This window comes from Lissotriton helveticus, chromosome 2_1, assembly GCF_964261635.1.
Source record: "Lissotriton helveticus chromosome 2_1, aLisHel1.1, whole genome shotgun sequence".
NCBI classification, from domain to species: domain Eukaryota; kingdom Metazoa; phylum Chordata; class Amphibia; order Caudata; family Salamandridae; genus Lissotriton; species Lissotriton helveticus.
The window spans coordinates 915,878,707-915,904,683 of NC_136059.1; positions in this window are offsets into that span (position 1 = coordinate 915,878,707).

The window sequence follows — 25,977 nt, forward strand, 5'->3', positions numbered from 1 at the left end:
ACTTGAGCAGGTGGTCCACTCTTCCTTGGATGTGGTGGAGGTGGTGGGGAAGCACCAGCTGAAGCTACTAAAGAAGCCATTGCTCAGTGATCACAAAGGGTCTTTCTCTCACAATGATGAAAGTCAGAGTGAGGAAAGAAGGAGGGATTTTCATCATTTGGGAAAAACAAGAGTTCTCAACCAATCAAAAGTGTTCATTTTAGATTATATGACCTAGTCTTACATCATTAGGAAACCAAAAGTGAAATGAACCAATGAAAAGTGTTATTACCAAGTCACATGACTTGCTGTGTTTACGTTAAGCGCTTTGCAGGGCCTCCCTGTTTGCTTCCAGAAACCTGCGCTTTGGCACTCGCTTCGCGTACCAGTTCGCTAACGTAGCACGTCATATGACGTATCAAGCGACAACGTGGAACGTCATGCAGACGGGAGGCGTCACGATGTTGTTTTCTAACGCGGCACTTGCGGTAAAGAAACGTTTACCGGCTCGCGGTCTATTTCGCGGCATCAAGGTCAGCTAACGGGAAGCTTCCTGATTCGCGAAGCGGGAACGAAGAAAAAAAAATATTTTAAAAAAAAAATATTCATAAACATATAAAATATATTTTTGGATTTAAAGAAGAATACATTTTACAGCTACAGATATTAGCTGTTAAAAAACCAATGAAATTCACAGAAAAAACCATAGGTTATAGACCATATATAGTTAGGAATTAGCATTTACAAAACCTTGAAAATTCACTGAAAAAACCATAGGTTATAGACCATATATAGTTAGGAAATAGCATTTAGAAAACCTTATTTTACTCACACAAAACCATTGAAATTCCATATATAGTTAGTTGCACTAACTATATATCGCGCACCTGCAATCCACTGCTGATGATGTCACATATTACATCATTCATGACATGGTCAGTGACATCACTGATGACATCACTGATGACATCTCAAATGACATCACTGATGACATCACTGATGACAACATCCAGTGACTGTATGCTTCTGTAAAGTTAAAATATGTCTTACATATTGAAGAATGAGTGGATGTATAAGTGTCTGGATGAAGGATTTAGTAGGTGCATGACTGACTGTATAAGTGAGTGATTAAATGTGTCTCACTGAGTGCATGGGTTAGTGACTAAACTGTTTTAAATTGTGCATCATTGTGTCTGTTGTTTTGTAATCTGATGCATGTGTTGATCATTAGCTATATGACTAACTATATGGGTTATTGATTAGTTGCCCAAGTATTTGTATGGGAGACTGAGTGTGTGTGTGGGTGTCTGGGAGGTGTATGACTCTGTGCATAGATGTGTGAGCAGTTGATTCACTAGATGTATGGGTTCAAAAGTGCATGTGGAAACATCTGTATGGGCGGTTGACTGTGTGCATGAGTGTATTGGTGAGTGAATGGATATCTCAGTGCTACATGTCAAAGTAAGTACATATGTAAAACACAGTACATGTGATAGTTGACATATATAAATAACTGTGCATAAGAGCCAGTGAATGTGTGAGTGGCTGTATGGATTATTGTGAACTTGTATCAGGGATTGTATAACAGAGTAAATATGTGTTATTATATGTTCCAATAAGTAAGGTGTGTATAACTATATAGTTGAGGAAATCGAGGTGTGATTGATTCTTTGCAAGACTGACTAGGTGTGTGAGTAACTCCATGGATGAGTGACAGTCTGTGAGTGTCTGTTTACACTGAGTGTATCTAAGGTTATATTAGAGTCTGAAGAGGTTCATTGTATCATCACATGAATGATGTCATCAGTGATGTGATCAGTAATGTCAAATGAGATGTCATCAGTGATGTCATCAGTGATGTCATTTGAGATGTCATCAGTGATGTCATCAGTGATGTCACTGACCATGTCATGAATGATGTAATATGTGACATCATCAGCAGTGGATTGCAGGTGCGCGATATATAGTTAGTGCAACTAACTATATATGGAATTTCAATGGTTTTGTGTGAGTAAAATAAGGTTTTCTAAATGCTATTTCCTAACTATATATGGTCTATAACCTATGGTTTTTTCAGTGAATTTTCAAGGTTTTGTAAATGCTAATTCCTAACTATATATGGTCTATAACCTATGTTTTTTTCTGTGAATATATATATATATATATGTATATATATATATATATATATATATATATACATATATATATATATATATATATATTACCTACTGGCGGTCGCCAGTAGGTATATATAGTTAGGATTTTTATGAATAGGGATTTCTGAAAATTCTATGTTAAATAACTTTGCCGTTGATGGACGGAATTGGCTGAAATTTTCAGGAAAATGGCACATTTTGTTTCTGAGCGTCCCCTGGAAGTTTGGGGGGGTTCGTCAAGCGGGGGCCGAGAAAAAAGGGGGGTCCCAAAACGTGTTTTTAACATTGAGTTTTCCATAGGGCGGTTGGACTCACTTTTAGCTCGAACGGCTGAATGGATTTCTATGAAACTTGGCAAAATTGTAGAGACTGTTTGCCCGATGTGCCTTTGCTAGGTCTCAAGATATGTGCTCCAGTGGATTTTGAGAACTTAACGTTCAAAAAAATATATATATCTGTGACAGCATCCCGGTTAGCGCCCCGGTTCGCGTACCAGACGCGTAACGGAACTTCGCGAGGAGAAGCGGATTGGCTCTCCGGTGACTCTCGACATTCTAAACAGTCCAGAGCGGCCGCCATCTTGTCTCTCGGTAGGATCGAGAGACAAGAGGTGGAAATAAACGAAGGGGGAAATGAATGAAAGGGGGCAAGGTAGACCCCTCCTGACCCCCTAGGATTGATGTGGGGGCTATTAAAGGGCCCCGCGGGGCAAAACAATAAAATATTTTTTTTTTTCGATTTTTCGCGGTGGAAGCGCTACCCGGTACGCGAACCGGATAGCTCACTGGTAGCGTAACGGGAGTCCGCCATCTTGTGTTTCGGACAAATTTAGTCACAAGATGGAGGAAAAACAATTTTGGGAATGGGTATAAGGGGGCACGGGAGACATATCCTGACCCCCTAGATTTTCTGAGGGTGGCTGAGGAGGCCCATATATGTAAAAAAAAACCTTTTTTTTTCAAATTTTCGCACGGTTAGCGCCCGGTCCGCGCACCGGGTAGCGTTCCGGAAAGCGTAACAAGGGGAAAACCAAGGGAAATATTAAAATAATATTTTAGAGTGCTTTGAGGTAGGGTAGCTCTGAATAGAGCTGTTGTGTTGTGTGGGTGATGTAAGTATCAACATGTAGGTACCAATGAAGAGTCTAAAATTCAATGTACACCATCTCCTCTGTAGATATTTTGTATGTTCTAATATGGGTTATTTAAATGTAAATGTGTGGAAAAGCACTTTATGCTTTAAAGCAATTGTATTTTTGAACTGATTGTTCTTTCCTCTTAGTCCTCCTCTTTGTTTTTTTCCCCCCACACTCTTCTTCAGCATGATAGTTGATAAATTCGTTCCCTCAAAAAATGTATATACATAAAAAAATTATATTAAATACATATAAAATATATTTTTCCTTTAAAAGAAGAATACATTTTACAGCTTTTGATATTTGCTATTAAAAAACCATTGAAATTCACTGAAAAAACCATAGGTTATAGACCATATATAGTTAGGAATTAGCATTTACAAAACCTTGAAAATTCACTGAAAAAACCATAGGTTATAGACCATATATAGTTAGGAATTAGCATTTACAAAACCTTATTTTACTCACACAAAACCATTGAAATTCGTATATATAGTTAGTTGCACTAACTATATATCGCGCACCCGCAATCCACTGCTGATCATGTCACATATTACATCATTCATGACATGGTCAGTGACATCACTGATGACATCACTGATGACATCTCAAATGACATCACTGATGACATCACTGATGACAACATCCAGTGACTGTATGTTTCTGTAAAGTTAAAATATGTCTTACATATTGAAGAATGAGTGGATGTATAAGTGTCTGGATGAAGGATTTAGTAGGTGCATTGTGGTAAATAAATAAATAATACCCTATTTTTGACTAGGCATATAGCATAACAGATAGCTCAATAAATAAGAGTCAAGATTCGAGGTAGTAGGAGTTTCTGCAGGTTTATTACAGCATAAGGACAGGATCAGGACAACCTGCATAGGATGACCCAGCAGCTGCTGGGGCCGGGTCTGGGATGAGCGCGCTAACTTTTAATAACAATACATGAACTTATATACATAGCGCAAACACATAGCATTACATTGCAGTAGGCGTAGCAGTGGGTGGAGCAGAAGGCGTGACGCGTAGCAGTCGCGAAAGATAACAGTAAAAGTAGGTGTAACTGGGCGTATACATAGACATGTGGTGCAAACGTAACAGAATATGTCATGAATGGGGCGGAAACATAGGAGGGGGCTACCTAAGGAGCCGGGACCTCTAACCTGGTGGTGCACGCAAACTGGCAATGACGTATTACTAGGAGAAGCTGGGGGCTATGAACTCTGTGCTAGGAGCAGAGACTAAAGTCTGGAGGGTCGGAGCGACTTGTACCTAAACCCTATCTAGTATCTGATGTTTAGGGAACATGTTGATATAAACTAGAAGTCATGAGGGGAAAGGCTAACTTGATTCCAAGACTGGACCATGCATTATTCTACATGTAGTGTGTGATGAAGAATACTAAATGACCATTAAATACAGTATTTCTCTAACGTGGAGCCGCATAGGCTAGACAATGACGGGAACTATTGATGCAGTTCAGTAGCTTAGGAATGCAGAGAAGGAGGACTGAACTGATAACTGGAACTATAACATACTTTTGGCAGACTCAGAGGCAGAGCCAGGCTGCACCGGGCACTGCGAGGCAGGAAGTAAGTGAAGGGTCGAGGATACAGGTGGGGGCTGTATCGCTCCTCAGCGAGACTTCAGGAGACAGGAGCTGAATCTGTGGTCCGGGCCCTTTTTGAGGCCTGGAAACGGGGACTTTATAATGGAATAACGTGCACACTGAGAAACGTGGCAACGTAACTTTACATAGGCCTGATATTCGTAGTATTCACGAGGACTGGAAACTAGCATCCTAAAGGTGGACACAACTGTAATTGCGTCATTAATCGGACATGGGGAATAACATATGCATATTGGTCATGCACACATAACATATGATGGATGAGGCGTAGGGACACAGAACATGGCAAAATTTACTTTTCCACATTCCCTCCTTGTCACTACGTTTCCATCAGGAAACATCAATTTTCATGATACCATCTATCATTTCATACAGTACCATTTGCTCGTCTCGAATTATCTTGGAAAGGGACTTAGAACGGGGCTTAGGACTAGGAATACAAGAGGTAGCACACATGCTGCAAATCGCAGGGCCACATTGTATACAGAGGCAGCAGCTAAATATGATCGCTACTGCAATACTTAGAAAGGACAGGAATTTCCATCCCCATGCGGAAATTATATTCCAGAACCAACCGGACCATGTCCAGGTGCCTGGATCTTGATGTAACAGATGGGCAATTTTATGGAGTCTGGTTATAGCTGAATAAACGGACGGCGCGTTATTTGGAATGAAAATGCAACAACTAGATCCGAGGACTCTACAGGCCCCGCCCCTATCGGCCAGTATGACGTCAAGGACGAGACGATTCTGTAAAACGACAATTCTCATAAAGGATTGCTCTTCAGTTAAGTTACCTAGAGCGGAGGCAGTCTCATCTACTACTGCTTCAAGGGTTCTTGTTAACCTACGAATTAGCTTACTATTTACAACTGTGCCTAAATAAGGGAAAACACCTTTATCTATATCAATGAATTGCTCTGCGGCAGTTTCAGTATAATCGACAATCGGGAGATTTCTCTTGTGTCTAGTATGTACTAGGAAGGAATTCCTATGGTAGTCAGGTGGGGCTAGGAAAACAGGTGGCAGTAGGAAGGCAATGTAACAGGTTCCCTCCCAATCGAGGGGCAGACGAACATATGCAGTTTGACCACAAACAAAATAAGAATGACGTGAAGCTTTAAAAATAGATTTCCCACTGTCACTATACTGAATAACAGTAGTACATTCACTATGGCCTACGTGTACAGAACCATAATTACGGACACATAATTCGCCTTTGACTGGTAGTACTGAAATAGCAGGTGAGTCTGGAGTAGTATCAGACTGAACATTCAGGACCATGAAATTCGACGAATAATTACCTAAATTATACACTTCATTTTCTAGATCTAACCCGGTTCTGTGGGGGAGACCTTGCTTGTCTGGGAAACATGTACTGTTAAGAAAAGACATATCTGTTGCGGATGACGTTAACGTGGACCATGCTCCACACGAACCATTATGTGAAAAAGGATAAGGAAAGAGTGGCAGAACTCCCTTCGGTGTCTGGAAAGGGGGGAGTCGACCACACACCCAACAATTAGTGGCATTGCTGGTCTGGTGTGAATAATGTAACATACGGATAAATGAATTATTACGCATAGCGAGGCGGTAAGAATATTCGTGAGGAGGCAGATCACTAAACGTGTGCTCTACTGTAGCATTAGCAGACTTATTTACATGAGAAACTGGAAAATATAGGAAAAAGGCATAACTGGTGCAGGAAATCATTAGGCTGATGAATAATATGAAACTTAGAAAAACGATACATTGAATTGAGTTTTTACTGACTCTCTCACTATGGGGGTCTATTTTATACATGTCAGAAACAATCTAACCGTTTCACCTAGGGGAGGACTTATACAATCAAACTGACTGACTTACTAGACCGTAGTTTTTGCTTATACTCCTGTTGCGGAGTTTTCTCTAACAGGGAAGGGGTTGTAACAATGTCTTTTGCGGGACAGTCCTTAGGAACAATATTTCGGCAGTCTTTAAAATCCTGGGACTCCTTGGAAATGTTTTTAGAAACGGGTTTCAATCCATTGAAAAGTTTTACATGAGAAAGGTGGACCCACCCCTTCCTGCCTTCCAGCTTGACGGCAGTACGGGTGGTCAAGAGGACCTGACGTGGCTCCTTCCAACGAGGTTCCAGCGGACTTGATCTGTCAAAATTCCGGACCATCACAAGGGAACCTGGAACGATTTCATGCGGTGCCACCTCGGTATTGTCTGGAAAGGCGGCGGCAACCTGTGAACGACATGAGTTGAGGGCAGACATCAAGGAAGCTAGGTAATCTGTCAACATATTACATGAAACATCGGTAATACTTCGGGGTCTAGGAGTACCCCACATGTTAGGGGGGCGGCCGAATACGACCTCATACGGGGACAGACCTGATCTGGAATGTGCGACCATGCGCATATAAAATAGAGCAACTGGCAGAGCTACTAGCCAGTCCACACCTTTTTCTTTACAAACTTTTGCAATACGGATTTTCAGGGTCTGATTATGTCTCTCGACTAGACCGGCTGCTTCAGGATGGCGTACACAATGGAACTTCCACTGGTACCCTAACAACAGGGAAACATGCTTCATTAACTCTGAGGAGAATGGCTGACCGTTATCAGAATATACGACTCTAGGGAGTCCATATCTAGGGAAGAATTCACGAACCAACTGCTTGGCAGTGGTCGCGGCTGTGTAATCTGGGACTGGATATGCTTCTGTCCACCTGGACAAAGCGCATACTACTACAAGGACATACTTGAAACCTCGACATCGCTCCATTTGAATATAATCCATCTGGAGGACCTCAAAAGGGTGGTCAGGGGGCTGGAAACCACCTTGTTCCACCGGGACACTTTTACCTGGATTAAACTGACAACATATCATACAGGTACGGACTTTCTGCTTGGCTGCAGCTCGTAAATGCTTGTTGAACCAAATGTTCTGGATACTGTCTAACATAGCTTTTTCTCCTAAATGTGCTGGACTATGTGCGGTATTGATAATGACTTGAACCATAGAGTCGGGGAGAAACCATGTGGCTCTACCCTTTGTTAACCATCCTTGATCTGTCTGGACCCCTCCTTGTTCGGACCATTTCTGGATTTCCTCGGGAGTAGCATGTAACTGGATATCTATGACATCTTGTGTAGGGTCCTTAACTGTCATGCATGTAGTCGGATCTGGAGTATGTGTCTGATTAACTGGAATGTCTAGAGTCTGTGCTGTAAGATTGGCTGTGCGGTCTGCTAGATCGTTACCTTGGGAAATAATGTCAGTAACTTTCGTATGTGCTTTGCATTTCATGATAGCAATGGATGTCGGTAAATGTATGGCATCTAACAGAGCTTGAATAAGGAGACCATGCTGAATCTTGGTTCCATGAGAAGTCATGAAACCTCTCTCCTGCCAGAGCACTCCGAAGTCGTGTACAACTCCGAATGCGCAACGTGAATCTGTATAAACATTAACTTTCAGGTTCTTGGCGTGTATACAGGCTTGTGTCAGAGCAACTAGCTCTGCTGCTTGAGCGGACAGGGTATCAATACGGTGTGTTTCAATAACTTCGGTGTCAGTAGTCACTGCATACGCGGCGACTAGTTCTCCTGTACTAGTTCTCATACATGAACCATCCACATAAAGTGTCAGGTCAGGATCTGGTAACGGAATGTCTGTCAGGTCTTGTCTTGGCTTTGTCGTAATGTTAACTACTTCCACACAGTCATGTGGGTCAGGGTTCAAACTGACTGATGGTAACAGTGTAGCAGGATTCAGGACGTTGCAGCGTCTAATTTCTATGTGTGGCTGGAACAGTGTCAATTCATAACCTGTTAAACGTGCAATTGTCAAGTGCTGAGTTTGTGTTCGGTTTAAAAGAACTTCCACGGAATGTGGAACTTGTACTGTCAGGGAATGTCCTAAAACTATGGAATCACTTTGTCTGATAGCTAGTGCGGTGGCTGCAACTGACTTAAGGCACGCAGGCAACGCCTGGGCGACTGGATCTAATGTGCTAGAAAAGTAAGCACAGGGCTTGGATTGTCCTGCTTGATCTTGTGTGAGAACAGATAATGCTGTACCTTCACGTTCAGTAACGAAAAGTGTAAAAGGCTTACTGTAGTTCGGTGTAGCTAGAACTGGAGCTTGACATAGGGCTTTCTTTAACTCGTTGAAACTAAGTGTATGTTCAGATGTCCAAGGGAGGACAGTCGATACGGCTGCCTCCTGTGTCGTTAACTGTATCAGTGGCTTGGCTAGAAATGCATACTGGGGAATCCATTGTCTACAATAAGAAGTAAGGCCGATAAAAGCACGTACCTCCTTCTGGGTTCTGGGCTGGGGAAGACTCGCTATTAACTGGATACGGTCGGGTGTCAACTGCCTACCCCTCTTGGACAGTAAGTGTCCTAAGTAGACCACTTGCTGGACACAGAATTGAAGCTTCGAAGGGGACACCTTGTGCCCCATCTCGGCTAGAAAATACAAGACTGTAAGTGATGCTCGCTCGCAAGCACGTTCAGAACGGGCTGTGATCAGTAGATCATCGACATACTGGAGTAGGGCAGTGTCCGTTGGCATGTGAATGTTGTCTAGTTGTCTCTTAAGTGCCTGACTGTAAATACTAGGACTTTCTGTGAAACCTTGAGGAGCGCGTGTGAACATATAGCTCCTTCCATTTAAACAAAATCCGAAAAGAAACTGGCTGTCTGGATGAATAGGAACACTAAAAAATGCATTCTTGAGGTCTATGACAGTGAAGAACGTGGCTTCAGAATCAATGGCTGTTAATAGGGAAGAGATATCTGGGACTACTGGGTACTGAGGAATAATACATTTATTAAGCTCTCGTAAATCAATCACTAATCGATATACTGGGGGTGCATTTGGATCAGTACGTTTCATGACTGGAATGATCGGAGAATTACATACATTGGAGTCAGTTTCTACAACTACTCCTTGAGCCATGAGCTCGTCAATAATTTTGGATAAGGCTGCTACAGCCTCGGGTGGCAGTCTGTACTGTCTGATTCGTGGTAACACTACACCTGGTTTGAGAGTCACACGATAGGGTGTGATTTGCATATAACCTACATCTGTTGGACCTTGTGCCCATAGATGCTGCGGAACATTAGACAGTCTGGAATCAAAATCTCGTAATACATAGTGACCCTTAAAGTCACGTAGGAACAGACGTATTCCCTCTGGGGAACAGCAAACGACTGCACCTAACTCTTTCAGTGTCTTAATGCCTAATAGATTTTCTGGACATGACTTAGTAAGTAACAGATCAGTAGTGCGGGACAATGGACCTACTTCTAGAGTAACTGGCTTTGAGATCTCATTTATAATGGGTTTTCCTGAAAATCCAAGGGAAACATTTCTTGAGCCTGAGAGCGGAGCCCCTGGAACTTCGGCATGACTAATTGTGGTCCTACTTGCCCCTGTATCGATCAAAAACTTTCTGTCTTTCCCTAATACTTGACTGTGAACATAGGGACCTTCTTGATCTACAGGTATCTCGATGAGAGGCAAGCCTACCTCCCTCTCTAGGCTGTTTCATGAATATGGCTGATACTCTGGATACTCGGACTGTGCATACTGGTACATCTGTGATGTGACATGCTGTGTTGCAGCAATAGGCTGCGGTACTGTAACTGTCTGTTGTGCATTCTGTGACTGAGGAGTCTGTGAAACTTGTTCTTGTCTAGGCGGGCGTGGTCTTTCTTTAGTCTTACCAGTAGCTATGTTATGTTTCAGAACTGCACACTCGTTTATAAAATGACCTGGCTGTTTACAATAATTGCAGTTCCCTTTAACGGGAGCTGCAGGATGACTGGCTTGATTCGGACCCCTCTTCTGACTGTCTTGAGGAACAGATTGTGCAACTAGCACTTTCATTTTCGTGTCTTTCATACGTTTTCTTTCGTGTTCTTGCTCTTCTCTGATTCTATTCTGGTGGTATTGGAGCATCTGGAGCATCTGGGACGGAGTATTTGCTTGCCAGGTGCTTTCGACTTTCAAAACTCGATTTTTAATTTGAGGACTTGAATTCTCGACTAATTTAGTAACGAAAAGGTGAGGGTATGACTCACTACTTGTCTTGAGACCACTGTTAATACTAAAACATTTTTCATATCTAGAATAAAAATCACTAATATCTTCGTCTTGTTTCTGTTTACAGGCTGAGATTGCATCCCAGTCTTCTTTTCTAGTTGTCAATAATCTGGGTAAAACTTGAATCAATAATTCTGGTAATTCTTTACATTTATCTCCAAGACCGGTACCTGGAACTCGAGCCTTGTCTTCAGCTTCTAGAGCTGTCCAATCGATCTTTTTCTCTCCCACCTCCCATTCTTTTTCCTTTAGCTTTTCATACACCCCTGCGGGTAACAGGACCTTTAACATTTTAATGATATCTGGGTAAGTGTATTCTCCCATACGGAGCATGTCTTTTAATTCTCTATGGAACCCTGCTGGATCTTTGTCATGACAGGGAATTAATTTCTTCATTTCAAGGAGTTCCATCTTTGTTATTGGAGTGTATACAAACACTCGTTGCATTTCGCCACCCGTCCCTCTGACTGGGTGGACTTCTCGTAACGGATTCTGTCGGTCTATGTAGAATGATTTACTTTCTGGGGGTGAGACATGAACAAAATGTGGGTTCAAGAACGTTCTATATTTGTGGCGTTGTTCTAGAATGACACTAATTAAATCGGTACCTAGACCTCTCCATCTGTACTGGAGTAACTCGTTCAGGATATCATGTAACGGACCTGGATCAGAGTGTTGACCCTCATACAGAGTAATGAGGTGCTGAATCATATACATACCCACCAGTCGTTGCTCGGCTGGGGGCATTTTCAGAAACATTTGTGCCACTATTTCGTCTGGAAAAGTGGTAGAATCAGTAATCCATCGGACTGCTGATCGGGCTAGTTCTTGTTCATGCATGGTACTTAACTCACTATAACCGATTCGTGATTTCAGAATGTGATCGGTAGCTTGAAATACTTGTTCTAGAGAACCTTGTTCTGGTGCTGAATGATGAAAAATAGACTTGGGTTCTAGGCGTAAATGGCGATCTGGAAATCTAGATTTTCCTACATACGCTATTCTGGCGGGATTCTCGTCCTCTTCTTCTTCGGGATCAGAGATACTTTCTTTCTCGCTTACTTGTGCTGCTTTACGCTGTTCGTGTATCTTTATTATCTCTTTACGGATTTTCTTGTACATACTCTCCATAGCACCGACGGTCTTGTGCTTACCCTCGGCTATATTATCACTCCACCTTGTCAGGATTCTCATTTCGGCGGAATCTTTAGACGGGTAATCTTGTTCTCTTATTAGACAATTGATCAGGAACTTTAATATCATGAGCTGGATCTCGGCTTTCCTTTGAGACATAGTCTCGCTAATACTTTCTGGATCATCCCCTGTACGGATGAAACGATATATTCTGTCTAGATCTTCTTTCATATTCGGTAAGGTGACTAGATACTCGGCCACCTTTCTTACGCGAAATGAATATAAAACCATATTATCCTCGCCTGGGACTGGATCATAGCAACATTCGGCAAGGGATTTTCTTATTTCTGCAACAGACTGATACCTAGGCGTACGCTGTGATGCTTGTGCATGTAATTCGGCTAACGTTAAACGCTTGTGTGGCGGCGGGGTTTGAGGAGGACCTCCTCCTGCAGCCCCTAAACTGGAGTCGTCTACTGAGGCTCTACGTCCTGGCAGAGTGGGAAATGGAAATGTAGGCTGGACTTGTATGGCGGGCTGGACCGGGGGTACCGTAACAGGTACTCCGGTGTCTGGAGGAGCGGGAAGTGCCTGATTTACAGGGACTGGCGGAGCGCGAACAGGATTTACATATTCTGGGACTGTGTCGTCCAAGTAGGACGAAATAAAAATATCAGCTGCGGTCGGTTTGTGACGTAGCTTGGTCGGAAGTAATGGTGGCGGGAAATTACTGGATGCCTCTGGGGTCGCTTTTGGCAAGCCCTCGGCAAGAAGAGGATACATACCCTTAATGAGGGCATGCCTCTGTCTGTCTGACTGTTCGGCTTTGACTCGTTCACCTATCTCGATTAATTCTCTTTCTTGGGCTCGTTCTTGGGATTCTCTACTTAACTCTGACTTTCTGACTTCCTTTTCGGTTCTTCTATGCGCTTCTTTACGCCATAACTCGATGGCATCTTTCTGTGACTGTCTGGCTTTCTTTTTCCATAATGCTTCTTCTACTCGCATGATACATTCGGCATCCCATGTACCCGATACGGGCCATCTATACTTTTCTTCTAACTGTTTGGTATACTCTACCCATAAATCTAGATACAATATGGCGCTTATGCCATGTTTCTGATACATAAAGTGACCTGGACTGTCCCTAGGCGGGACAGGAACTGCTTCTTCTAATAAACCCTTTCTAGTTTTTAGCTGACGTAATCTTGAAAAGAGCGGCATTGTAAACTTGAATCGGAACACAATACAATACACGAAGAACAATAACAATTGGGAAAACAATTCAGGCATACCACGACATTGGAATTACATTAAACAATATCATAACATAACAGTTCGAACAGAATATTACCTGGAATACTTGAGAACAGAAACAGAACAGAATTTCTCGAGAACGGAACAGACTAGAATTACTGGATGCACTGCTGAAACAGTACGGAACATACCGGTCCCATAAAGGAACGCATCAAGACCCGTATCCACCTAGGTGAACACTTCGTTTGTGAGTCTGGGTACCACCAACCCACGGACCAGGAGTCAATTTAGATTGGTCCTGTCTAGATACTACCCCAGCAATGGTACTCACCGGGCAGCAAGAACGGAAGGCCTCGGACGGGACTGGGCTGACGACGACGGACTTCGGACTTCAGTTACGGGTGGGCCTCCGGATACCTCGGACCTTGGACTCTCGGCTTGGGCTCTGGTCGGGACTCGCCGCGTTCCTCCACCGTCTCGTTCGGATGCTGGACCGCCTCCTCCGTCTCCTCCGTGGGCCTGAGGGATACTTGAGCAGAAATATCTGCCACTGCGCAGAAGAGTTCCGTCACGACTGTAGAGGGTCAGGGGGTCGGCGTGGCTTCACCGACGCGTGGGGAAAGGGCAAGTCCCTGTTCGGGCGCCATTATGTGGTAAATAAATAAATAATACCCTATTTTTGACTAGGCATATAGCATAACAGATAGCTCAATAAATAAGAGTCAAGATTCGAGGTAGTAGGAGTTTCTGCAGGTTTATTACAGCATAAGGACAGGATCAGGACAACCTGCATAGGATGACCCAGCAGCTGCTGGGGCCGGGTCTGGGATGAGCGCGCTAACTTTTAATAACAATACATGAACTTATATACATAGCGCAAACACATAGCATTACATTGCAGTAGGCGTAGCAGTGGGTGGAGCAGAAGGCGTGACGCGTAGCAGTCGCGAAAGATAACAGTAAAAGTAGGTGTAACTGGGCGTATACATAGACATGTGGTGCAAACGTAACAGAATATGTCATGAATGGGGCGGAAACATAGGAGGGGGCTACCTAAGGAGCCGGGACCTCTAACCTGGTGGTGCACGCAAACTGGCAATGACGTATTACTAGGAGAAGCTGGGGGCTATGAACTCTGTGCTAGGAGCAGAGACTAAAGTCTGGAGGGTCGGAGCGACTTGTACCTAAACCCTATCTAGTATCTGATGTTTAGGGAACATGTTGATATAAACTAGAAGTCATGAGGGGAAAGGCTAACTTGATTCCAAGACTGGACCATGCATTATTCTACATGTAGTGTGTGATGAAGAATACTAAATGACCATTAAATACAGTATTTCTCTAACGTGGAGCCGCATAGGCTAGACAATGACGGGAACTATTGATGCAGTTCAGTAGCTTAGGAATGCAGAGAAGGAGGACTGAACTGATAACTGGAACTATAACATACTTTTGGCAGACTCAGAGGCAGAGCCAGGCTGCACCGGGCACTGCGAGGCAGGAAGTAAGTGAAGGGTCGAGGATACAGGTGGGGGCTGTATCGCTCCTCAGCGAGACTTCAGGAGACAGGAGCTGAATCTGTGGTCCGGGCCCTTTTTGAGGCCTGGAAACGGGGACTTTATAATGGAATAACGTGCACACTGAGAAACGTGGCAACGTAACTTTACATAGGCCTGATATTCGTAGTATTCACGAGGACTGGAAACTAGCATCCTAAAGGTGGACACAACTGTAATTGCGTCATTAATCGGACATGGGGAATAACATATGCATATTGGTCATGCACACATAACATATGATGGATGAGGCGTAGGGACACAGAACATGGCAAAATTTACTTTTCCACAGCATGACTGACTGTATGAGTGAGTGATTAAATGTGTCTCCCTGAGTGCATGGGTTAGTGACTAAACTGTCTTAATTTGTGCATCATTATGTCTGTTGTTCTGTAAACTGCTGCATGTGTTGATCAGTAGCTATATGAGTAACTATATGGGTTATTGATTGGTTGCCCAAGTATTTGTATGGGAGACTGAGTGTGTGTGTGGGTGGCTGGGAGGTGTATGACTCTGTGCATAGATGTGTGAGCAGTTGATTCACTAGATGTATGGGTTCAAAAGTGCATGTGGAAACAGCTGTATGGGCGGTTGACTGTCTGCATGAGTGTATTGGTGAGTGAATGGATATCTCAGTGCTACATGTCAAAGTAAGTACATATGTAAAACACAGTACATGTGAGAGTTGACATATATAAATAACTGTGCATAAGAGCCAGTAAATGTGTGAGTGGCTGTATGGATCATTGTGAACTTGTATCAGGGATTGTATAAGAGAGTAAATATGTGTTAGTATATGTTTGAATAAGTAAGGTGTGTATAACTGTATTGATGAGGAAATGGAGGTGTGATTGATTCTTTGCATGACTGACTAGGTGTGTGAGTAACTCCATGGATGAGTGACAGTCTGTGAGTGTCTGTTTACACTGAGTGTATCTAAGGTTATATTAGAGTCTGAAGAGGTTCATCGTATTATCACATGAATGATGTCATCAGTGATGTGATCAGTAATGTCAAATGAGATGTCATCAGTGATGTCCTCAGTGATGTCATTTGAGATGTCATCAGTGATGTCATCAGTGATGTCATCAGTGATGTCATTTGAGATGTCATCAGTGATGTCATTTGAGATGTCATCAGTGATGTCATCAGTGATGTCACTGACCATGTCATGAATGATGTAATATGTGACATGATCAGCAGTGGATTGCGGGTGCGCGATATATAGTTAGTGCAACTAACTATATATGTGAATTTCAATGGTTTTGTGTGAGTAAAATAAGGTTTTGTAAATGCTAATTCCTAACTATATATGGTCTATAACCTATGGTTTTTTCAGTGAATATATATATATATATGGTTTTTTCAGTGAATATATATATATATATATATATATATTCACTGAAAAAACCATAGGTTATAGACCATATAACCCTATAATTAGGAATTAGCATTTACAAAACCTTATTTTACTCACACAAAACCATTGAAATTCACATATATAGTTAGTATATATATATATATATATATATATATATATATATATATATATATATATATATATATGTATATATACATCTATATATAATGTATATGTACATTTTTGTACTCTATCTCCATTATATATAATCAACGAATAAACCCTTCTGAGATGCATTTATTTTTAAATATTAAGTGAAAATTAGCAAACATATATAAAATCAACAAAATTATATAACCTTATTTAAATTTCAAAATAAACACATAAAATAATTATAAATAATACTGTACACTAAGGGGCATATTTATGAAAAATAGCTGTATGATAGGGAAAGGTCAGGAATGTGCCATATGAAACATAATATAGCACATTCCTGGTTTTTCTTAGTGCTGGCCAAAATGTGCTGCCTTTCACCAATGCAGGCACCCTTGCACCATGGTTCAAGGGTCTCTGCGTTGTAAGCAGGATTGTTTTTGTGCAGGTACGGACACAGAAACAATCCTCTGATGCAATCCTCTGAATGCAACACACGTTGAAAGAGGAAGTAACATTTCATACCTGGAGAGGCTTAGCATTTTCACGCATTCCCAGGTCTACTAGTAATGGTAAATCTGGGAATGCGCCAAAATCATGAATGAATGGGTAGGAACACTCATTCTCCACTAATTGAATGTCTCCCTGGGGCAGAGTAACCCCACAAAGCGATTTGCACTACATTACGTCACTCTAGATTTATCAAGCCACACAACTTGACCTTGCGTGGCTTGATAAATATAACTTAAGATTTGAGTTGCTCTTGCACTCCGTTGCATAGTATTTTTACAATTTTGAGGAGCACATTACGATTCTTTTTAGAAGAGTCTAAAATTGAAACTTAAAAATCTGTACACTACACCTGTTGAGGTCAAAAAGAAAGCTAAAGACTTTCACTAGTCATATGGCACAAATGTTGCATTCACAATTGGATTGTTTTTCATCATATATATTCTTTAATTAATCAAGATTCATGATAAAACAGAAAGACAAATCCATGATGGGAACAGCCCACGCGTTTCGTCCTTTTTCCCATGGGACTTCTTCAGGGCAAAATGTAGTATTATGGAACATCTTGTCTCCAAGAAAACAGCGGACGCTAAGTACCCCTTATGTACTACACAGACCTCACAAATTTCTTATGTAGAACCACTGCTTGTTAGGCACATCTACAGCACAGTCAGTCTCAAACACGGAATTCTATTCATTTTCTTACTCTTCTTGTAACAAAATCATGTGAGTGTCCTGCTCAAAAAAGTCCTCTTATCTTCAGGCTTCAACTTTTACCAGCCCTTTCCATAATCGAGAGCTGTACGATTCAGTTCTGACCGACTTGGAGTCTCTGAATGCCGGTCAGAATTGAGTCAGAAAGATCGAATGGTTACCTTTTATAGTAATGGGTCAGACGGAAATGTTTCCGAGTCGGTTGGAAACTTGGGTTCCGACACAGGTTTAGAAAATCTGAATGCCGCCCAGAGACTTTATGACTGACATCGTAATGAGGCCCCATGTGATTTTCCCAGAATCACAGGATGTTGAGCATCCCTGCCGAGACTCAAACCCGGCTCCCCAGTTTCAAGGTCAACCGCTCCAGCAGTATAGCCACATCCTCTACTCACCTTCAACTGTTTAACTTCCAGAAATATTTTAATGGTTCCCTACAGCAGTGTGAGGCCTAGTTGATGAACCACTGAACTCACTTTACAATCTGTACTGATTTACACTATTCCCTAAGTGGAATCCCCATTTCTATTTAGCATTTGCTTCTTCACTTTATCTCCACCATTGTTCTAGTTTTCAGTAATGTTTTGCATTGCATATTGACCAAGTTCTCGTTGAAGCATCTGCTGTAGACCATCTGACATGTCTTTCATTTTGTGGGTTCTGTTGGGACCATAACATCAAGCATTGTGTATATTTTATCATGTAGTGAGTCAAGCAGAGATGGTGAGCACTGCATGGAATCTAGCTGGCAATGCCCTTTTTAGTGGCCTATTTTGGGTTGGCATGGACTATTCATTTGATTTTAATCTTCTGTGGTTTCATTCTAATTGTGTAAGCAGGGTAATCAAGATATGGGACATCCATAACTTAGGTTTGACTCTTGTTTTTGAGACATTGACATTTCACAAGAAAAAACAGTCCAGATAGTGAATTGACGAGTTAGTGAGAAGAAATAGATTGGTTAAATCTTGGGGACTCTTGATTTTACACCACAACATTAGTTTGTTTGTTGCTCAATAAATCAACCCAGGTACTGAAGTTGTCCATAAGCATGAATCTTTTTTGCTACGATTTGATAAGCGAAAAACATATTTTCAATGAAGGAATCATTGCAGCCTGTGTTTTTAGTAAATCAATGTGATGATGGTCAAATATTTGAATTAGAAGAAATGCACAATATCATATGTTTAAATGATGTGCTGAGTCCCCCAAATTATACGGATTCACACCTTGTAGATATCCTTTGCCTCAAAAGGAAATATATATATTATACCCTTTTCATAGCAAATGAAAACTGGCAGTTGTCTCTCATTCCTCCAACCAATGAATTATTCTCTGGTAGTTCAGAGTTACACAAATCTTGTCAAAGGATTTCTCATCTGCATGGGTTTTGTAGGTGGAGTCCCACCCTAGAATCCGGAGACAGATATTGCATGAAAATATTGGCATTTTACGTGCATAATCCATCTACGAAACAGGTGTATCAGGATACTAATAATTAATATAAAGAACTAAGCAGTTATATCTAAAGTCAAAGCCATTGTTAGGAAAGTGATTGAGGAGGTGTTGAGGGGGCATGCAAGGTTGTGAGTAACAGGAGCAAGGAACCTGGGAATCACAAGTAGAGCAGGTGGCCTGATTTACAACAGCTTGTCTCAGTAGATACTATCCTGTACAGCAGACCAGTGCAACTTCCAAAGCCACTGCTGGCTGTGCAACTATTGAAGGTGGTCCAGAATGTGTCCCAATTAGAAACCGCTAAGGATAAAGAGCAACCAGGTCCAAGCATGGGCCAACAAGCTGTAAGCACTCAAATGACTATTAATAAGGCAATGTTACCATGAGCACCACCTTTAGGATGAGGAAATGAACTTCATAAAAGCCTACTGCGTTCCAGTTTTTGTAGCTCACAAGATTAAGGGAAAGCCATCTGTGCTACTTTTCGAGGCACAAATCCAGACAGTCCAAGATCAAAACTTGAGAGGAGAAAGAACAAATATATAGGAAGAATCCAGCACAAAGAAACTTGAATGACCAAAATTAGGTTTAGCACACTAATTATTGTCTATCTCTAACTTGAAGGGATATGTTTTAGAAGTATTTAGTAAATGAACACTGCTTGCTAAAGACAATCATATTGAAAAAACTAGTTAATACTAACGGGGCAATACAAGTTCAAAACTCGCTCTAGAAACTTAATGCAAAGAAAAGAAACAATGTACTAATGAGCAAATAGCACTTTCCATGTGCAAAGAGAAAATACTTGCCATAAAGATTTGTGGAACAAATGGTGTATTCATGCCAATCATGAGAACAACCCAAAAACTAGGAGAAAGATTTATTTATCTCTATGATGGTAATAGTGATACACTAGTGAGCACCTCTGTGATAATAAAGCAAGAAGTGAGTATGGGAAAATATTACTGAGAAGATTTTTGAGTTTCTCTAAGATTCTTTCTTGTATGATTGTTGTTCTTTTCACCATATGTTACTCGTTCCTTGTGCAAAAGGTGAAGCAAGGGAAATAATCAAGGCAACATTGAGTTAATTATTGAGAAGAATCCAGCCAAGCGTCCATCCAGCAAAAAATGTGCATAAGAAGCCGTGGTTAATATCTCTCTCTCTCTCTCTCTCTCTCTCTCTCTCTCTACCAACCCACCTGCCCCTAGGAACCAGTCATCAGCACATTTTATTCTAGAATGGGCTGACTATTACTCCATGGGGGTTTGGAGGAATCACATTTCCTTGACTTCCCATGGGTGGCTCTGCCACCAGTCTTGGTCTCTTCATCTGAGGTAGCAGTAGTAGACTCACTGTTCTTGCTCCTTTCATCACAAGCACCAGCGCAGGTTCGCAGCAGGCAGGGCTAAACTCTTTCTTCTACCAGTCTACCATGAACTCCCCAACCTTTGGTAACCAGCTAGTTAGTGGACAAAGCACTGGAGCTGCAATCTGGATTAGACTGTGTCATGTGATATGTAACAGATCAACAGGTCTCTTGTGCATATTGATCCCTCCCTCCTGGATGGTCTGGTGCATGTATTGACATCAAACAGCTTATCATGAGTAGTGCAGTTCAACAAAACACATCTTAGCATATTGTTTAATATCTCAGTGTCCCATTGAGTTTCCTCAACCAAGCTGCATCTTTATCTTGGGCCCTTGTAGTCAATGCTTTTTTAACATATCACTCACTCTCCCAACTAACCTGTCGGAATTGGCCCAAACGGGTCTTATAACTGTAGACTTACTCCGACCTCAGCAAGTGCCTTTGCTAGAACTCTCAAAGTATAAATTCCACCCATCAATACAAAGCATAGCATGTCTTTTATGGCTTGCCGAGCTGTTACCTTATGCAGTCAATGAATCAACTGCTTTTAGAATATATTGTATTCATCTACAGGCTGAAATGGACCCGCAAGGTCTACGTATAAGATTTAGAAGCGATGCTCTGCCTTTCCTTATCGAGATTCCTGTGTTTCCACAACGGTAGAAAGCTTTATTTGTTGGCAACTTTTACTTGCACACATTGCTTTGTTTATAATAATGCTAGCTAGCAAATACTCTGACATTCACATATCCTATCCAGTCATGAGCAGCTCTGACTAAGTTTGAATTGGTTGGATTCATTTGATATTTTGTGATCACTGAGTTTGGGAATGTTAACTGTAGGGTTCTCATCTTGTCCCAGGAACTATTCGTACTACTCTGGGAAGCTAGGACGTGGTACTTTTTTATCTTGTGATGTTTGGAGGGAATGTATATCCATATCAATCTTAGCAACTGGACACTGATGCTACTTTTCATACCTGAATCTGCACAACAGGTTTCACAGCTTGATCATAGGTAGAATTGATTCTGGAGCATGGTCCCTCCCTCTGGTGTGCCAACATGTACTAGACATCCACTAAAGGAAGCTGTCACTGGAAGGCAGCTATCTGAGCTCAAAACTGTTTAGATTTGAAAATGTTAACTTGTGAGTTTTTCTGATCCTTGGTCATCCAAAGTTTTGAATCTACAGTGTATCGATCCATGCTAAACTATGAACACTACAGAATCAACGTAGGAACTGAACTATCAGTTTTTTGGAAGGCTGAGAGGAACACATGCAATTCAGCAGTTTGAGGGGTTGAGTCACCTAAGGGCTTCAAATGTATCTACTTTTTTTTAAATGGTGAATCTTCACATTTTCCCTGCACAGCTGCACACCCCGTGGAATACTACTGCTTTGAGCCTCGAGCTGGCTGCACTGATCTATGGAGATAAAACATATCTCAGTGTTTTCATGGACAGGGCCCCTTTGATTGCTTGTCAGCACTCTAGGAACTCCTTTGTCTTTAATATAGGATTATATTCAAATTATACCTCTATACTGATTTGTCGCATGGCCCGTTGTACCCAGTGCACATGTAGTGAACGCAGTTGGAATGCTCCCTTTAGTAGCTGCTTCTAATGAACATATTGGTGTTACCATAATTATTGTTTTCCCTGAGATGATGAACACTCTCTAATAATAGGTAAATAATAGCTGTCTGCATGGCATTGCAAATTTTTTTTATGGGAGCAAACACCCAGCTGCAGAATGTAAATATGATTATTTATAAACAAGTGCCATTGCCTGTCCTTCATTATAAGCAATATAAGTAAACCCTGATTGACTAGGAACTATTCTAGTGACAGTAGGACTGATTCACAAAAGTAAACTTACACTTTAGTCTAAGTTTACTATTTTTTTGGTACTCACAAACCGCAAGTTTAATTTATATAATAGTCATTTAACGCCTGTGAAGTTCGCACTTGTGGTAGAAATTTCACACATAAAAGGATAGACCTGAACTTTTTTTATGTAGTTTTCCGGCCCAAGTGCAGAGTCTCCACAGTTCTAAAAATATTATTAGTAAAAGTTTGAGTAGTTTGTGAATAAAAAAAAGTAAAGTTACACAAACGTCTAAGTTCACCTTCGTGACTCAGGCCCTAAATTGTGTGAAGTGATTATGTTTGTAGTGTGTAATTGGGATCATGTCTCATCAAAAATCTCAATGGATTTGAGTGTGTTGGCGTGACCAGTTGATATAACTTACTTTAAATCAGTCCATCTGAAACCTTTATTTTGCATTGTTTCCAGTGTATAGAAAGCACATTAGATAAAATAAAGACATCTACGATACAAATATGTGTACATAACATATAAAATGCCTCATAAAACAGAATTACAAATTCACCTATTAAATCCAATGATTAAAAAGACAATCTCCGCAAAGATGTGCCATGCATTGGGCCCTCGATCTTAATCTCAGTCATCTCCGTTTTATACTTTACTATCCCATTCTGTCGAGGCCCTTCTTGTAATTCAAGAGGACCATTCAAACAATGTCGTAATATCACAAACAAAGGGATTAGGCAATTGTTTTATAAAATGAAGTGCAGGACAGCATGGTTTATAATGGTATTTTCACCGAAGTTGGAAAATTTACCTCTTCCTATGTGAGTTATAAAAACTACAAAAAAATAATATATGGAATTCGGACTGGACTGACCATTTATCACTAGGACGTATTGGCAGATCATTTAGCAAATAAATATTCTGGGGAAAGCCCATCGTTAACGGTATATAGTTCAGACGAAATATAACCAGGATGAAATGGAGTTGTGAATTCGACACAAATATCAAATATGATTCACCCGCCTGAGTAAGGTGCATGAACATTTGGGGTGTAACTTTACTGAGGTTTTAGTGCGACTTGATTCTGCTAGGTTGCTTACAGACTTCTCTAGGGATATTTGTTTTTTTCTTTTTTTGGACATAGATCTACAACTGGAAGGTTTAACAAATATACAAACCCAGACTTCCCAACATTCTTTTCACGTATTGCAGCCATGTGATCTTATGTACATTGTCTAGGCTCAGGCAGTCCATGATGACATAACCGTGTCCAGATAAAGTGCCATAACATAAGCAAGTCTCACTATGTCTGAAATGTATGGGACCTCTAGCTCAGCGTGACAAATACAAGTTGCACAATTATTTGGGAGTACTAGTAATCTTTTGTAAAAGCCATCCTCTATTCTTTGTAATTGATCAATTGCCACCATCTCCCAAAACCTCGCCCCATATGATACTACAGTGAAAGATTTTGCGGCATACACCTTTTTAATTACCTCGATCTTCTTGGAACTGAGCTTCTCAATCTATATGAAATGGGAGATATGCTCTACCAAAGTTCAGGAATCCCATTAATGGCTGTACATTTTTATGAGAAGTAGGCAGTTCAAGAGTCCCACATTTTTCTAAGGACCTAGGTGTGTGTCCCTTTATTTTCCTGGATAACTCATATCCCAGAAGGTTTACCTTCAAAGAGCATAATTTGAAATTTACTCTGCAACCTGATTCATCAAGACTGGTAATCATTGTGTTTAAAGGTTGCAGAGGATAAGGCAAATCATCCTCAGTGATCTTTGTGAAATCAACATAAGGAGCCACACTCGAGTCATGTAATAATTGAATTATTCTTGTAGAAAATCGCCATGGAATATTTTAATTACCCTGTGGCAATCATGTAGAGCCAAATTGGGTTCCTCCTAATGTGAACAAAGTCAAATAATATGTTTCAGCCGCTATGCTTTTCGTGAAAACCCCATTTGCTCTGTTATTTTCTATTTCTTGGATGTCAATTGCATTCTTTTTATCCTGCCTAGTTTGTACAATGTTGTTTCAAATTGTGATACTCCAAAGCTAATCTCCAAGGTTTATTTGACTTCCGAATTAGGGTGTTCATTGTAGATGGGCATGGGATGATAACACCCTGATATTGCAAATCAGTTATGATTTGTTTGATACTTTCATGAACCTCTGGATTTATTGGATATTCTGTCTGCACCTGCAGTCGTGCATTGAAATTACACGTGGCAATGCAGATGTATCCCAACTGACTTGGGGCTAGATGTAGTTAATTCTATTTTACCACTTCTTAAATACCGAATTTTACCGATTCAGAATTTAAGAAGTGGTAAAATAGAGGGGGTGGGGGGTGTAGGTATTTCAGAATCGGTAAATACCGATTCTGTAAATACCGATTCGGTAATGCCCATTGATTCCTATGGGCATTGAAGCCCATAGGAATCAATGGGCAATACCGATTCGGTAAATACCGATTCCAGCAAGGGTGCAGGGGGTGTCACTTTGACACCCTCTAGCACCCCAAATACAGGCATGTGCGCCATGTGGCACACAGACATGCTCTAAGGGCATGTCTGTCTGTCACATGGCATAGGTGTGCATGCACAGATGTGCATGCACACCTGAATTCGGTATTTTACCACACAATAGGATTGTGTGGTAAAATACTGAATTCTGAAGGCCGGTAAATGGCCTCCTACATCTGGCCCTTGGTTTTTTAGTAGACTTGGGTGGACATTTAATTATGGCAGAGTAATTGGAGTAATTTCGGTAATTTTGCTTTACTCTGTGATGCCAAATCTCAGATAATAATGTGATTATGTCAACTCACTTAATGAAGAGTAATTTGGGAAAATAAATTCTACAGATGAAGCATATTTAGCTAGCACAAGTGTTTGTTTTTGTTGCTGCTGATGTTCTGTTCGATTTAGCGCTATTTTCTAAGTGCAAAATGCACTCTCTCGTCAATTTCGGGTGCATTTTGCATTGAAATACTAGTGCTAAATCATGGGAGTAAATTGGGGGAAATCCTACCCCATGTACTTAGTTAATGAACATGCGTGGCTGCAGAATCTCGCTATTCATGTTCTACTGCATTTAGTGTTATTTCCGAACACAAAATGCATCTTCGTGTCCAATTTGCACATGAAGGTTAATTTTTTCTCTAAGCAAATAGTGTTAATTGCAGAATTACTCTTTTTATGTAATTGTGTGTAATCTTGCTGATTTTTTCATTAATTCTGTATAATTACACTATGTGGAACTATGGGAGCTATGCTGTTTTTGAGTAATACTGAAGCCACATGTAACATCCACTTATCGGCATATTTATCCTTACGTGGCTGCGACACAAAAAAGGAGAAGGCTCATATTATAACATCCTCTCCTACAGGGGCCTTATAAGAAATTGAGTAATGGGTTGACTGGAGCGTGAGCCCTGCAGTAACCACAATCCATGTCATGGTAAGGCACAAGTAAGCCCCAAATTAACCTGTGCTCCATCCCCTTGTAGCATGGCACAGTGCAGTCAGGCTTAATTTAGAGGCAATGTATACAGTATTTTTGTAACACTTCAAACAGTAAGATAGTGAAAACATCACCCAA